The 16,843-nt window shown below is 38.4% G+C and overlaps 1 protein-coding gene across 1 annotated transcript in view; it reads right to left on the reverse strand.

The window, feature by feature from the left end:
• Positions 1 to 12,308, reverse strand: part of LOC144017437 (E3 SUMO-protein ligase PIAS1-like) — a 53,865-nt gene extending 41,557 nt beyond the window's left edge. The window contains exon 1 of the mRNA XM_077519020.1: positions 12,293 to 12,308. The gene's annotated coding sequence lies outside the window, so the exon portion shown is untranslated. The remainder of the gene's footprint in view (positions 1 to 12,292) is intronic.
• Positions 12,309 to 16,843: the final 4,535 nt, after the last annotated feature.

Consider the following 16,843-nt stretch of genomic DNA (forward strand, 5'->3'; position numbering starts at 1 on the left):
CCATGTCCATCTCAAATGTGACAGGTTTCCATGGCAACAGAACTGCTTAACAAAATCACCACAGAAGTCAACAACAGCCCCCTCTTGCTAAATCGTTCCAGACGTCGATAGCTGCTGACAAATTTAAGGCACAGTATAACCCAGTGCTTGAGCATAAAGTAAGGCTGTATGTAGGGCTGGGCAATAAATCAAATTAATTCGATACATCGTCATTTTAAAAAATCAAATCGTTGAAAATTTGCTAAATCGTGAAATCGAATTGTGTCTTCTGGATGATTGAAAGCTGTTGTTCTTATGTTCTGTTACATCCAAATGCTTTTATGTGATGTAATTTTGTGTTTAAACTGATCTAGAATCAGTTTACGTTACTGGTGTCTGAACATTTTGCACAGGAATTATTTTTGAATAAATGAAACCTTTAAGTAAACGTTTGTTGGATTTATTGGGTTAAAATCGATTAAAATCGTAATCGTCCTGAATGACTGCAAAAATTGAGATTTTATTTTTTGGCCATATCGCCCAGCCCTAGCTGTATGTTGGGTTTTTCCTGAGTTCAAATTTTGTGGCGGCCGCCTCCAGTTAGTTTTGTGCCGTCCCCAGCCAGAGCGACTGATATCGCTCAACTAGGCCAACCATCCCGCATAGGACTCAATTCAGGCGTCCCAAAAACTGGAGTCATGTTCCACAAAATCAATGCTTGCTCTAATTAAAAAATAAAATAATGAGTCTGGCGCGATTACTGTCGGTTGTAACCACGTCAACAACAAGGTGTAGCCATGGACTTTCATATGTATGTCCCTGTATGTGTGTAGCTCACAAAAAGTCCCCCGTTACCTTCATGGACCCCAGACCAGAGTCGGGAACCACAGAATCCCTAAATTACATGGTTGCTTTTTTTGTTGTTGACCCACTTCTGCTCAACACTTCGAATCAAAAAACTTTTGTCATTGAAGCAATGCCAGCATAACTAGGATGTTGGAAAGACAAAAAAAAATAAAAAAAATGTGACCGCAAAATGGGTCTATTTGTTAGCCTCATGTGTTGCTACCTTCAGCTAGCCCAGTGTTTCTAAATTCCGGTCCTCAGGCCCCCCTAGCCAGCCTGTTTTCCATGTCTCCCAATTACAACACAGGTGAGGATCGTTATCAGGCTTCTCCAGAGCTGGCTGATTAGCTGTCATTGGAATCAGCTGCAATGGGGGGCCTGAGGACCGGAATTGAGAAACACTGAGCTAGCCTAATCACCATGACTTCATTCCAACGGGATAACTAAATAGAATAATATTAATTCCTGTAATACACAGGCAACAACTAAAGATGACTTTATTCGTAGCTGGTCTTGACCAACGCACGGCAACATCAAGACACTTAATGGCACTGTTACCGTTGTAAACACTTCACTCAGCGTACGCCGTACGGCATCCGACAGATCACGTTCAAGTGGTGAGTGAGATATTTTGAATTTGTTTTGATGCCATCAAACTATGTCTTCGCATGATCAGTGGCACTGTTTGGGAATGGCTGCTAATAAATACACAAAACATTCTAAATTGAGCTTGTGCATTGCATGAATATCAGTACAATTGTAAATATTTTGATTCTTAGGTCATTCTTTAAAACATTAATATTAATGTGGGCAAATGCAATTAGTTTATTTTAATCCAATTGTACAGTATAAAAATGCTTAATATGAAATAATCACAACACCCATAAAAGGCTTAAATGTTGTTCGGACCCTGCAAAATTAAAATGGAACAATAGCCAAGAGGATGATTAGTACATAGTTTCCCCCCCCCTAACAAATAAATCTCACGTGCCAAAAAGGTCTCACGTTACTATCTTAAAGTGGAAACAACTGAACCAACGCTGTCTGCACCTTCAAATTGTCAGTTCAACAAATTAAAATTAAATGCAAATTCTCTTCTTGATACCCACACACGAATTTTGTACATTTCATTCTAAAAAGACTATATTTGGTTGTATTTACTCTGGTTAAACAGAGTAAATTTTAGACTTTTTGTACATTTACATTCACGCTGAATATTTGACTCTCTGTTTAGACTGGGACCAAAGTCTATTATACGTATATAAAAGTAATATTGTTATTGGAACACATAGCTTAAAATATGTTGCGTGTAAACGAAAGTGAGTCAGCTGAATTTACACTACACAAGCACGTCTTGGCACATAGTAAGGACTCAGGATTAGGGGTGTTAAAAAAAAAATAGATTCGGCGATATATCGCGATACTACATCGCGCGATTCTCGAATCGATTCAATTAAAAAAAATAATCAATTTTTTTTTTTTTTTTTTTAAGAGCTCAGAATTGTTCATTCGGTAGTCTTACCGATTCAACGTCTTATCATCATTGCCTTTTTTTGTGTGTGTGTGTGTGTGTGTGTGTGTGTGTGTGTGAATCGATTTTTAAACTTCCATTTTTAATGGAAAAATATTCAACAAAACGTCTGACTTCGGGTTAGGATTCACACCTTGAGCATGGAAGAATGTTATATGAACGGAACATTAAGCCTTAATATTTTATTTTAATGCTGTTCAAACATGAAACAGATTACAACCTCTATAAGACTGAAATTTCAGATAAATAAATAATACATTTTCATATAAATCTTACACTCTACAAGCTTACTGATTAGTATTTTCTAAATTTGAATGAAAAAAAATCGCAACAATCGAGTTATAAATTCGTATCGGGATTAATCGGTATCGAATCGAATCGTGACCTGTGAATCGTGATACGAATCGAATCGTCAGGTACTAGGCAATTCACACCCCTACTCAGGATGGTACCACTAAAACCCTGTAATGGAACGTACTATTATTATGCAAAGTGTTTGCCTTATTTATAAATGATGGCAAAAACATTATCAAAATGTATTTCTCAGATTGAGGGGAAATGCATCGAACTAGCTGAACAGTTCTGAAATGCATTTTTTTATTTAGTAAACTGAATTAAGAACTTTAACACAGCGCTGACACAAAATTGGTGCAAAAGAGGCATAACAAAAGAACCGGCTTTTATTATTATATATTTACATTTATCTCAAGTTTGATTTGTCTGTGGCACTGAGAAAACATCACGCTTCAGTGACATCACAGGGCAAGCGCCTCATTTTTCTGGGAGACAGTGTGTGTTATTGAAGTAGGGGAGGTGCAAATTGATGTGTAGGTGATAAGACTTATCCGGCCTAATCCAAATATTAATAAACATCACTATGATCTAATGTAAATATCAAGTCAAAGTGTCTGTAATATATTTTAATTATAGAAATATGGGTTAGTAGTGTTCGAGTCCAGGCTCCGGCCTTCCTGGGTGGAGTTTGCATGTTCTCCCCGTGCCCGCGTGGGTCTTCTCCGGGTACTCCGGTCTCCTCCCACATTCCAAAGACATGCATGGCAGGTTAATTGGGCGCTCCGAATTGTCCCGAGGTGTGCTTGTGAGTGTGGATGGTTGTTTGTCTCTGTGTGCCCTGCGATTGGCTGGCAACCAGTTCAGGGTGTCCCCCGCCTACTGCCCAGAGCCAGCTGAGATAGGCGCCAGCACCCCCCGCGACCCTTGTGAGGAATAAGCGGTCAAGAAAATGGATGGATGGATGGGTTAGTAGTACGAATATGAGCTTAAAAGAAAGGAAAAATACATCTATACACGATAGGGCAGAAAAATTAAATTGATTGAATATCAGTCCATAATGGATTAATTGCATCATAATCAAATTGAATACTGAGGTTGCTAGAGCATCCCACCCCCAATGTGGCTGCTTAGCATGCACACAAAGGCAGAGGAGACGAGCGAACAGGTAGGAGAGCAGAGCAGAGGGGCCTGTATCATTAGGGATTAACCTAGCCAAAGGCTCTACAAATAGACTGTCTCCTCCTATAAGCTGCCAGAGCACAGATGCTTATTTGTATTGCCATGTTGCTGCTGGGGAGAAGAGAGGATACAGTTCAAAGAAGCTGAGGCAGGCCGGGACTCCTTTGAAACTCAATTAAACGCAACAGGACACGTTTGAGAGCCTGGTGATGTAACATACACTATTGTACTTTTTGTTGTGATGAATTCACACAGCAATTTAAAAAGGTTCAACATTAGCTAAACAATTTGTTTCACTTGCAATATTGCTTGCCCAGAAAGCACTTTAATAATCTCAAATAAAAATGGGCAAAAATCATGACAGCTTACCAAATTAAAAGCATCATCTTTGATATTCAGACTGTGGGTAAATAACAGATTTTAGACCAAGGCTGGTGTCCTTTACAAATTTCAGTATTTTAAGCAAGAATCTGATTTGGTTTGTCAGTGTGATTTCTTTTAACACGTTTTTTAAAATCTGGTGATGTTTCCACAAACAAAATGTCTGCCAACACAGATGAGCTAGTTTACAAAAGCAAAGTCAGTGTTGCCACTTCACCATGTTTAGTGTCTCTCCCAACCCCAGTAGCAACTATTTTCCAAACAAGTGACTTACAAGGTTAATTCCCACACAGACAGCATAAGTGGAATTGTGGCTTGGCGATATAGCCCAAAATTCCTATTGGCATCAAGTGCATCCCTTCACGCTAACGGTATATATCACAATATGAAATTACGGATACAAATATTTTTAACTCATACTAATTTCATAAATGAATCATTTCGGAATAGGTACTCCATTAGAGAAGCTAAATAAAACAAATATCAAGTCAGAAGTAAATGTAAGCAGGCCCCAGTGCAAAACAATGCAAACAAAATTAATACTGCTGATATTTCAAATGAAACTGGCTTTCAGTTTAGTTTTCTATAATTCAAGGATTACTTAGCCTTTATCGATTCTGTATTAAAGAAAGCATGTCTATTCAATTAGATTTACCAGGTCTCAAATGTCAAAATTAATAAGCAGCAATAAAAATAAATCTCCAAGCTGGTTGGATAGTTAACACAGACAATATTTCAGGTTACTATTTTGTGCAATTTACATATTGTACATATGTCCTCTAGCCACTCTTGCTGGTAGCGGGACGTTTCTGTGGAAAGACAGTGTTTACACCCCTCCAGCCAATCGCAGAGCGGGGGGTGGCGTGTCGCAAACGGGGCCGGGCGAACGTGTCGGCTGCGTGACGTCACACCCGCAGCAATTTGAAAGCACGCACGGATTTTTTTTTCTTCACTCACTCATTCACACACGTAAGCTACTGTGAGTGAGTGAGTGAGTGAAAAAAAAAAAAACAATAATAATCCGTGCGTGCTTTCAAATTGCCGCGGGAGTGATGTCACGCAGCTGACACGTTCGCCCGGCCCCGTTTGCGACACTCCACCCCCCCACTCTGCGATTGGCTGGAGGGGTGTAAACACTGTCTTTCCACTGAAACGGCCCGCTGTTTACACAACAAACACAAAATGGCAAAATACAGGCTGGGGAGGTGGGGGTTAAGGACAAAATCACCACCAAAGATTAACATAAACACAGATGTGTAGAATGAGAGAAAGTTAAAGTGTGTACATCCAGTATTTAAAAAGTGCATTTTCCTGAGTGAATCCGGCAGACAGCCCCTTTAATCAAAATACAGTACATGGACAGTATATTGATATATCTATACAATTTAGCATTTTGAAATTTTGGTTGTGAGAAAAAGAGTTCACACATATATTCCATATACACATATATTCAGTATTATCAATTGTAAAGTCCTCTTTCATTATACAATTTAGATAACTATAGTTTGACAATAGCGTGCACTGACGAGAGTCAATGTCACTGGACTCGGTCAGGGTCAGAACGAACCACTCACTTCCAAGAATACAATGATAGGGAGCAGAACCAAGGACAAGGGGAGGTGCGGATGTAGTCAAAGTAAACATGTATTTCTTCATAGAACAAACAGTCTCAGATGTTTCCATTGATTCTCTGTTATCTTGCATTGATTATGATGTTGTAATATCATGTGATCTTCAATAAAATTTCATGTACACGCCAAGGAAAGACGGGAGAGATCTGCACCAGTACAATGTTGGTCTCATCTCTCCTCATGGCCAGAATCTCTTCCTGGGAGTCCGTGTCATTTGTCTCTGAACTTCCTACTTATTATGGCGAGCACTGCGTCTCGGAGGAGGTGTGGTTCTCCCGTGACAGTTTGTCAAACAAAACCACCAGTCAGAATACATTTAGGCAATAGTATCCCACAAGAACATGTTCCATTTACTGCATAATCGAGAAACTATTTTTCTGAAGTGAATTCGGTCAGCCTGCAACATTAACACGAGTGCCATGTCCTCACTATAGCCTCCAAAGACTAAATAAAGCTTTACTCTGGTTGACAACAGCTCTTCTGTTTATGTGTCATGTGAAAACTAGTTCAATTTTCACTGCATCTACGGGTTCTGTCAAGGGAAAGGTCAAAACATTTTTGGATTTTAGGTAGGGAAAAAAAGTTACTATTACTTACACTTTAGATACATACAACGTGGTCTTTGTTTGTCTTAAGAGAGAGAGAGGAAGTGGACATTATTAACAAGAATGTTGTCAAGATATTGGAATTTCAAACATCCAAACAAATGCCTGACAGTGGCCCATCCCAGTGGCACTCTAGGTGACTTCAAACCCAACATGGAAATTGTTCAGTGTTGTATTGTAGCCGATGATCCATATGTCAAGTAAATGTAAACAGAGAACACACACATGCACCTCTTCAGCAGCTTGAACAACGTAAACCCTTTTAACAGGCTGTTCATCTTATAGCAGGAGCAGGAGGCAGTTGGAGAAGCATTAACTTTGATTTGAAACAACACCAATTGGCTTCAAAAAACCTGTGAAGCCATCATGACACCAAGCTCGTTGGCGTGGTAACTAGATCATGCATACAACTGTGGTGACTACACTACACTCACTATGGCTGAACTATAGTAGGTAGTTTTTACTTTTCATATTCATGTGTTTTGTTTCAACAAAAATGAACAATGACATGAAGCTTTGGACAAATAGAGGGACTGTCATAAAGCATTCGCCGATTGGGAGGAAGCACACGCCAAATGGTGGGCATCATCATCGACAGCAATTGGCAATTAACGGAAGAGCCCAGCTGTGGTAAATATTTCCCATATTCGCCACTCCGTCAAAAGGACAATCTCTCCGTCAAAATTGCCCCGGGGGAAACGCGTCAAAATCATTTGTATGAATTTAAAAGGCTGGTGACGAAAGTGCTAGCCGAAGCTAGCGACACGAGGCTAACCACGTCATCACTACTACCTGTTTATACCTGGGTGGTTTCAGCGATAAGTCTTTAATTGCAAAGTGTGGAGCAGAAGTGTGTCAGAAACCAAAATATGAAATTAAAAATAAATAAATAAATAAATACTCGTGCTGTCTCATATTTTAGGGGCAAAATGCGACCGAACTGTTTATTTCACTGTAAAAGAGAGAAGATCAGAGTGATGTGGTGTCTAGTTGTTATGGCAAGAAAAACTGTGTGGTTAGTTACTGCAGGCTTGAAAGGGTGTGCGGTTTTGCGATGTTGACATTGAACTGGTCAATCGCGGGAGGTTGGCTGCTTGAAAAGAAGATCTTGGGTCAAAAAAAAAAAAAAAAAAAAGGTTGCAAAGCACCATAGGCGAGCTAACGAAGATATAAGTTATAACACTTGAAGCAAAGTTTATTGAACACACAATCCATCAACACAAGTTGACAGACAATATGAAAATATTTAAAGGCAAGGAAACTTTTTTTTATTTCAATCTGGCTTTTTGAAAACTAATATTACTTTAGCTTACTGAGTCACTTAGCTGTGACACTACCAAGCCGCGCACACACCAAACGGTTTCATTCTTGACGTTCTACTATTTTAATTACTAATTACTATTATGTTTTTAAAAAGTAAAATATGAGAGTTCTACATATTAAAAAACATGCTACAAAATGTTTATAATTCATAGATGTGTTATATGCTATAAATTAATTTCCTCACAGTCACTGAATTGTGATGATAGCTATCATTGCAAAAATATTGAGATATTTTTGTATTTATGACTTCCCCAGTACAGCTGGTGTTCGACCTTGGAGGTTCCATCTATTAATTGAATCCAAAAGAAGCAACTATATACTGTAGGATTTGCGCCACTCAGCAAAGATACATTTCTTATCATCACGCTACAAAACAATCTTCTTTAGACTTTCATGGATTATCTCTCAATGCAAGAATCCTGTTGATTTTCAATTATAGTTTATACAGAGTACAGAAATATAAATCAGTTTCACATGAGCTTTCTCTTTTTACCCTTAGAAACTATAAAACACCAAGATGCACATCACACATCCTGAAAAAGCCTTCAAATATAATAACTAAAGAAAACATGGCCTCGAGCAGAGACGAAACCAGTGACTAATTTATCAAGGCATCAATCATACCACAAACTTTTAGGCATATTTTTTTAAACATTCAAGTTCCATCTTTTAATCCAAAACTGGATTTACACTGCTGGCCCAAGTTAACATTTCATTAGATTTTTTTTTTTTTTTCAGATGAGTTTTTATGCAGCCAAGTCGGTCCTTGTGTGAACCTTTTTCTTCCTTCCGTTTTCAATCACACAATTATGGGGGTTGTGGTATACACAGTATACACCGAAACAATGGCAACATCAGCTGAAACAAAGCAACAACTACAGAATTGGTGGGGAAAGTATGACTTTTTGACCCTGCAAAAATAAAACCTGACAGGAACTGGGAAACATTTAACCCACAAAGAAAGGCCCATGATATAAAATAACAGTCATTTGTTTGAGAACCATTCATTTTTTGTTTTGTTGAGCTTTGTCCAGAGAGTAACGGGTGAGCTGGAGCCTATCCCAGCTGGCTTTGGGTGAGAGGGTAGAAATAAAAGACCACTAACACAAGTATGGGCTATTTTGAGTATTCACTTAATCTAACATGCATGTGGTGTTTGGAGTGTATGTGTGTGTGTGTGTGTGTGTGTGTGGGGGGGGGGGGGGGGGTCGTTGGTACAGGCGGCATTGAAAGAACATGCAAACACCACACAGGAAGGCAGCTGAGAACTGAGATTTAAATTAGGGGGGGGATCAATATTGCAATATATTGTTGCGCTCTCTGTTGCAATAATTATATCGATACACTGACGCCTCTAGTATTGATATTTTATAACAGCATACCAATGTGACGCAAATAATGGATTTACGCCATTCTGATATGTCGAGGAAGCTCTATCATACTCAATGTAACACGACGCCAACGCTAAGGCTAACTTAAAAAATAAAGCTTTACTAAGCTGGGCCTGCGATTGGCTGGCAACCAGTCCAGGGTGTCCCCCGCCTACTGCCCAGAGCCAGCTGAGATAGGTGCCAGCACCCCCCGCGACCCTTGTGAGGAATAAGCGGTCAAGAAAATGGATGGATGGATAAGCTGGGCCTTTACTTTGAAGTCAGCCTGCGTGGCGACGTGAGCACCAGCTTGACTTCCCTTTTCAACGTGTGCAGTGCTCGCTTTGCTGGGCCGCGGTTGACGGCTCCTTTCTTTGGTGGCGGTCCTTATGCATGCCAGATCCATCACACCAGCATCTACTGAAATTCAAACAGAATTCGCCTCTCCCTCCCACTGCTCGTTGAATCAGTGGGTGCTGGTGTCTGCGCATCTCACTTTGCTTTATCTATCCCTCCCTCCTTCCTCTCTTTAGTTTTTCCTCTGGTCACTTGAGATCTCCTTAATTTGTTGGAATTTAGAGGTTTCTGGGGTTGCCGTAACACTCTGGTTTTGTAAACACGCAGGAGGTGTTTGGTTGGTGCTGGATTTCACTTTGATGGACTGGATGTACTGGTTTCTGTGGATCTCACTCTGCCTCATCGATCCTTCCCTCCTTCCTCTCTTTAGTTTTTCCTCTGGTCTCTTGATATCGCTTTAATTTGGTGGAATTTAGAGGCTTCTGGGGTTGGCGTAAGACTTTGATTTTGTAACCATGGGGAAGGCAGGAAGTGTTTGGTTGGTGCTGGATTTCACTTTGATTTATCTTTCTTTTCTTTTTATCTTTTCTGACCTTTTCTCTGGTCTCCTGACCGCTTGTACCTCACGACTCTGGCGAGACTCGGAAGTATCTGGTTAAGGTGAAGGGTAATGGGATTTTTATTAGGTTTTAGGTGAATTAATGAGTATAAATTTACACGTACATACGCACGCACACAAACGCACTCATACACGTAAAAAAAAAAAGAAAAAAAATGCAATAATGATAAGACGTTGAATCGTAAGACTACCGAATGAACAATTCTGAGGAAAAAAATAAAATAAAATAAAGAAAATTTAAGGCAGTGATTTATTCATTTAAGCATTTATGTAACTTTCTAAGTCGTGCTACTGAGCCTGTGCTGTTATTTTTGTTTGAATTTTAAAACAAAGATGTCCCTAGTCAAAGATTAAAATAATAAAGAAAAGAAAAAAATAAACAACTTGCAAATCCAAAAAGCTGTTTAGCAAACATATGCTTTAACTTTAATCAAAGTGTTGACGTTTGTACTATTGAAAATTTTGACGCCAATATTATCCCTTTTTCGGGACGGTGTTCCACTTATTAACACGTCCACCTCACAGTTCTGAGGAGCAAGGTTCGATTCCAGCTTCGGCCTTCCTGTGTAGAGTTTGCATGGTCTCCCCGTGCCCGTGTGGGTTTACTCCGGGTATTCCGGTTTCATCCCACATTCCAAAAAAGTGCATGGTAGGCCGATTGAACACTCCAAATTGTCCGTAAATGTGATTGTGGGTGCGAATGGTTGTTCGTCTATGTGTGTCCTGCGATGGGCTGTCGACCAGTTCAGGGTGTACCCCGACTTCTGCCCATTGATGACTGGGATAGGCTCCAGCATGAGCACAACCCTCATGACAATAAGCGGGTAGGAAAATGGATGGATATTATCCCTTTTTCTGCTAATGACTAATGACTACTTGGACTGCTTGTACTGTTCATTGTTTTTATATAGTCAAATACATAAATCATCTTATTTATATAGCGCCTTATCTACATTATGTGGGTGCCCAAAGCGCTTGGTAGAAAGGTTGCTTTTTAACTACAGACTTAAAAAACTGTTCAAAGTACTAAAGTATTTGTTTTTTACTGTCACTTATATAGAATAAGCGTGTTCTTATTAATGACAAAGTGTGTACTGTGAAGAAAACAAAATCATGTTACATCTCACATGCTGTAGTTTGTGTTGGCTCAATCTTTATGCAAAACAATGTATTCCACAAACTTTGACAACAAGAGTAACCAGAAATGCTTCAAAGGACAATATGAACCTCACCAGTATTTGTTCGGTCAGATTTGAAGGAGAATTTTTGAAGACTCACATCTTTTTAGGCTGGAACAAGACACAACAAATCATTCTTGTAGCTGACAACATCTAACAATTCTCCCAAATTAGGCCACGGATGAGGAATATCTTGCTTCTCCGAATCTGTTTATGCTCCCTGGTTCACGTTTGTGCATGTTGCTGCTGTCGGCTTTTTCCCCCGCCTTATAAGACACAAAAATCTCAATCAATCAATATCTCAACTTTGTCAGACTTTGTTGAAAAAAAGTAACAAGCGCATATGACAAGCAAGGAACTGAAAAATCTACTTAAAAAGAGCAATGAACCATCAAATGTCAAATAAGAAAAGAACGTGCATGAAAATTGTGCTGTAGTGTATTTGGCTTGTCTAACGGTTCAGGAGGCGCCAAAGCACTACTCTTATCATCAACAGGTAACGTGAGCGTCACATATGAACGCACAGGTAAATAAACTACGACGCCAAGAGCTTGACTCATCGTTTGAGCTGTGTCAACAAATGTGCAGTACACCGTGAGTGTGAGGTGATTTTTTTTTTTTTTTTTTTTTGTCAACCAGAACAGCGCGCACACTAGAAGCCGCTGTCATGTTGAAGCCCTGTGTGACAGTCTTGTCAATCCGCCGGCGAGAGAAATGGCTCGCTCGCCACCATCTGCACGCCTGCTTCCAAAATGCACATTTTATCCGCATTGATAACGTGCTGTTTAAACGCCAAACATTGATGCCCGCCCATTCAGCAGCCGTTGAACTGGGGGGTGGAAAGGGTCCGTCCACTTCAGCCAAACCCGCGAGTCTCCATATCAACATAAACACGCTCGCTCGTGCACTCAGTAAAGTTGCCCGACTGTTTGCGCCGTAAACGTCATATCGGACTAAATCTCAGCACACCGACGTTTAAAGCCGCAGAGCCACGAGTGACTTGACAAGTGAAGATTCGGCAAGCGCAGAAAACGAACCCGATTTCAGGCTGCGCCTTACCTTCAGTTCCGCACTCTCCGCCATCTTGAATTTCTCTGCGCAGGCGTGGTGAGGAAGCAGCTAGGCCAAGGTGACGCGCACGTCGCAACGTGAGCGTGCACCCAGCCACTGGGTAACGTTCACAAACACTACCCGACATTCGACAAAATCAGCAAGTGTACTGTACAATTTTGTTTCCCAATATATAGTAGTCGAAGTCATGCATTATATTCATTGCGATTCCGACAGTTACTATCATTCATTCATTCATTCATTCATTCATTCATTTATTTATTTATTTATTTATTTATTTATTTATTTATTTATTTATTTATTTATTTATTTATTTATTTATTTATTTATTATTATTATTATTATATTATTTATTTAACACCCGACCATTCACATGGCCTGCTTTTATGTGTTGCATAATTAAGCATCAGAAGAAATGTCTGTTTTGCGGTATACTTTCCCATATAATAAATTCATTCAGAAAACGACATGAACTAAATAAATCAGAAATAATTACTGTACTGTGCTGTACTGGCACAGTAGGTTTTCCCTTTGAGCCACTAGATGGCGCCAAAGTACGTCAAATAAAGAGCCGAGAAATTGAGCACCCTTGCTTTATTTTATTTATTTATTTTATTTTATTTTTTTTAACCCAATTATCTATTTTTAATATATTTGTTGTAATTTGGCAAATCTGCCCTTAAATGCAACGTAATTCTTGTACACAGCACACAAATGGAAAAATAATTTGCTTTTGGTCTTTAATCTATTCTCACATAAGCTTTAGCCACAAAAGATTATATAATGAAACAAATCATACAGTTTAATATGAAAGACGTTTTATTCTAACCGTATGTAGTCTGTCTGCCATCTGTCATATTGTTCTTAGTCATAGATGGGACAGGTGTATGCGACCACACATGTTTATATGGGTTTAGAAATAATCCCAGCAAATACGGTCAAACAATGTCACCGGTGGCTAACGCATGAGAGCAAAGACTGAATGTGGTTTTGATATTAGCCGAGCAAATGCATTCATTGTCTGACTAACCAACTGAAAAATAATGAAAGGTACACTGGATGAAGAGAAATCCAGACCTGCTTACAGTAATGGCACAAACAATAGAAAATGTGGCCATAAACATAAAATGAAAGAATCTATGTGGGCAGTTTGTCTATAGAGTCAATTTATAAAATTAAACACCGATACACTGTCTAATACTCAATTGAGTATAAACATTGTAATAAAGGCTGATTTGACTCAACATGCTGGTCACTTGACTGTTTATTTACAGTAGCTGATTGTTTTTCATGTTGTATTAACATTTTCTATAGATATACAGACCTCGGCACTGTGAGGCAGACATCTTAACCATTACGCCACAATGCTGCTCATGATGCAGCATGTCCACAAAAGCGCACATAGCTGATGACGTGATACTGAATTTACAATTGGTTTCGATCAGTGCAGGTTCTTCTAACCCCACCAGTTTCCTACGCACTTTCACGGAACCATTCTTTATTGAACAATAAAATGTGATTTTTATTATTATTTTAATTTAACATATATAGGTATTCTCCATATCCATGCATCTTAAGGAAATGTTCCTTTAGTTTTGCTAGATACCTAGTTGTGCTGGACTAGAATTGTCCTAGTGCACTTGTCATTGCAAATATGGCAGTTAGGAAGTTGACTCCCATTACGCAACTCAACTTTGTATTCATAGATCACTTTAAAACAACCATCACTTTTTTTATTTTTTTAAAAAAATTTTAAGATGGAACCCATGGGCATAAGATACAATAAAAACAGCAGAGGCCCCAGAATTGAACCCTGTGGAACACCATATGTTACGTTATGCGTGTGAATTCATATTGCACATATTCGTCCAATCACTTCTCTTCCTTTTGTTGTTTGACATAGTTACCATGAAGGCATTGCAATAACCAAGAAACTCAGCTTTATTTCGAAAGCACTTTAAAACAAGCGTTGCTGTAATCGAAGTGCTGTCGAAGTAAGCAAGTGGATGAATAAATAAATAAATAAATAAACATCAAATTCATAACACAAACAACAAAATACACCATAAAGCACCAAAACAATGCTAAAGCACACGACATACCATCACAACACTCACTCAAGTCGACTACTGAGTGCACTAAATTACCCGCAGCACAGATAGGCCAAGCAATGTAGCGTGATCACCTGCAGCTAATGATGATACATATTAGGGGTGTGAATTGCCTAGTACCTGACGATTCGATTCGTATCACGATTCACAGGTCACGATTCGATTCGATACCGATTAATCCCGATACGAATTTATAAGTCGATTGTTGCGATTTTTTTCATTCAAATTTAGAAAATACTAATCAGTAAGCTTGTAGAGTGTAAGATTTATATGAAAATGTATTATTTATTTATCTGAAATTTCAGTCTTATAGAGGTTGTAATCTGTTTCATGTTTGAACAGCATTAAAATAAAATATTAAGGCTTAATGTTCCGTTCATATAACATTCTTCCATGCTTTAAAAATCGATTCACACACACACACACACACACACACACAAAAAAGGCAATGATGATAAGACGTTGAATCGGTAAGACTACCGAATGAACAATTCTGAGTTCTTTAAAAAAAAAAAAAAAAAAAAATATCGATTTTATTTTATTGAATCGACTCGAGAATCGCGCGATGTAGTATCGCGATATATCGCCGAATCGATTTTTTTTTTTAACACCCCTAATACATATAATCACAAATCATTTCAGTATGTCTGGTCCTTTGCCGAACCCGAGACTGAGTCTCCGAACTCCTGGGGTTCAATCGAATCCAGGTTGAGAACCATTGCTTTAGGTATAAGGTCATTTAATTAGGGAGTGTTTTTGTGAACACCCTGCAAAGTAAAATATGCAGTATAAATATGTGCAATAATTGGCTGGGTACCAGTCCAGGGTGTAGCCCATCTCTCACCTGAAGTCAGTAGGGATAGTTTCTTGCATACCAACTTTTAAACTGGAAAAAAAGTTTAACCCAAACTGATGCTGCGTGTTGTTTGGCCATCAAGCGTTTACCTTTCTGGCAGTAATGTTGCCACAACAAACACTAATTAAAAGCAAAATATTTTCACTACATCCTATAGGGGTGGGAATCCATGGGTACCTCACGATTCGATTCTGATTCAGAGGCAACGATTCAATTCAATTCCGATGCATCACTACATTGGCTGAGATTTTACAGTCCATGTAAAACACTGGTGACTTTTTAAAACAATTGCAGAACTCAAGGAAGAGTAAGGATTTATATTTCACACTTTGACTTGTATTAAAGTGGCAAGACAACCTGGTTTACAATAGCGTGTCAACACTAGGGATGTAACGATATCCAAACATCACGATACAATATTATCACGATATGAAGGTCACGATACGATAATTATCACGATATTGTGGGGGCGTTGGCGATATTTAAAAAAATATCACAATATTGTAAAAAAAAGATCTCATACTAAAAAAAAAAGCACAATATTGTGCTTTTGTACATAACAGCAATGCATATAAACCACCTACAATCGCTAATAACAACAGTGAGGCTCTTACTTGCTAATGCAAGCACACATTGATCGCTTCACAAGCAAATTAGGTTCCCCTTCATCTGACGATTAGCATAATTTGAAACATAGAAGGCCAAAACATCGCTCATGAAAATTAAATTACACTAATAAACTAGCCACTAGAGGGGGATAGAACTGCACAAATGGAAATCAACCTGACTTTTTTAACAGATATGTTCCTTTTATATATTGTGAGCATGACGACGACGATGATATTGTGGCAGTTTTCATGTCACAATATCACGATTTTGCCCTTATCGTGACATCCCTAGTCAACACAATTTCAAAAAGTGCCAATGGCAGCATTTGCTGTAACAAATGTCAAACTTATCCTATAACAATACATTTTCCAAAACATTCAAACTAGTGCTGTCAAAGTGAAAGCATTAACGCATTGATTAATAACGAAAAAATTATCGCATTAATCATGTATTAACGCAGATTATCACTTTTATTAATCACACTACTAATTTTGACTGCAGATGATCCTTTAGCTGACAGCGGATGGTTATGTTAAAGGTAGCACAGGTTGTGTTTGAGCAATGAACATAACTATATGCATTAAAATATTTAATAAATGTTTGCGTATGATATTCAGAATATTTCTTCATGTCAAAATATTGGGGTGATTTTTTTTTTTCCTTTTAAATTATGCAAGGAATTAACAGATTACAAAAAGAGGAGGATGAGAGTAGGGCTGCTCGATTTTGAAGATAATATTAATCATGAATATTTTTTGTAAGAATTGAAGTCATGATTAGGATAATCATTTGTTTTTTGGTACAAAACAAGAAAATGTTTAAACGTAAAAAATATTAAGACAAATAAAATTCTTTGAAACACTATAATTATGCAAGTTTCTTTGGCATGAAACACAATTGATTTAAATAGTTTTAATTTTTTTTAAAAGGTGCAAATGTATAAATTTAAACAACTCAAAGAAA

The sequence above is a fragment of the Festucalex cinctus genome, chromosome 4 (assembly GCF_051991245.1).
Source record: "Festucalex cinctus isolate MCC-2025b chromosome 4, RoL_Fcin_1.0, whole genome shotgun sequence".
NCBI classification, from domain to species: domain Eukaryota; kingdom Metazoa; phylum Chordata; class Actinopteri; order Syngnathiformes; family Syngnathidae; genus Festucalex; species Festucalex cinctus.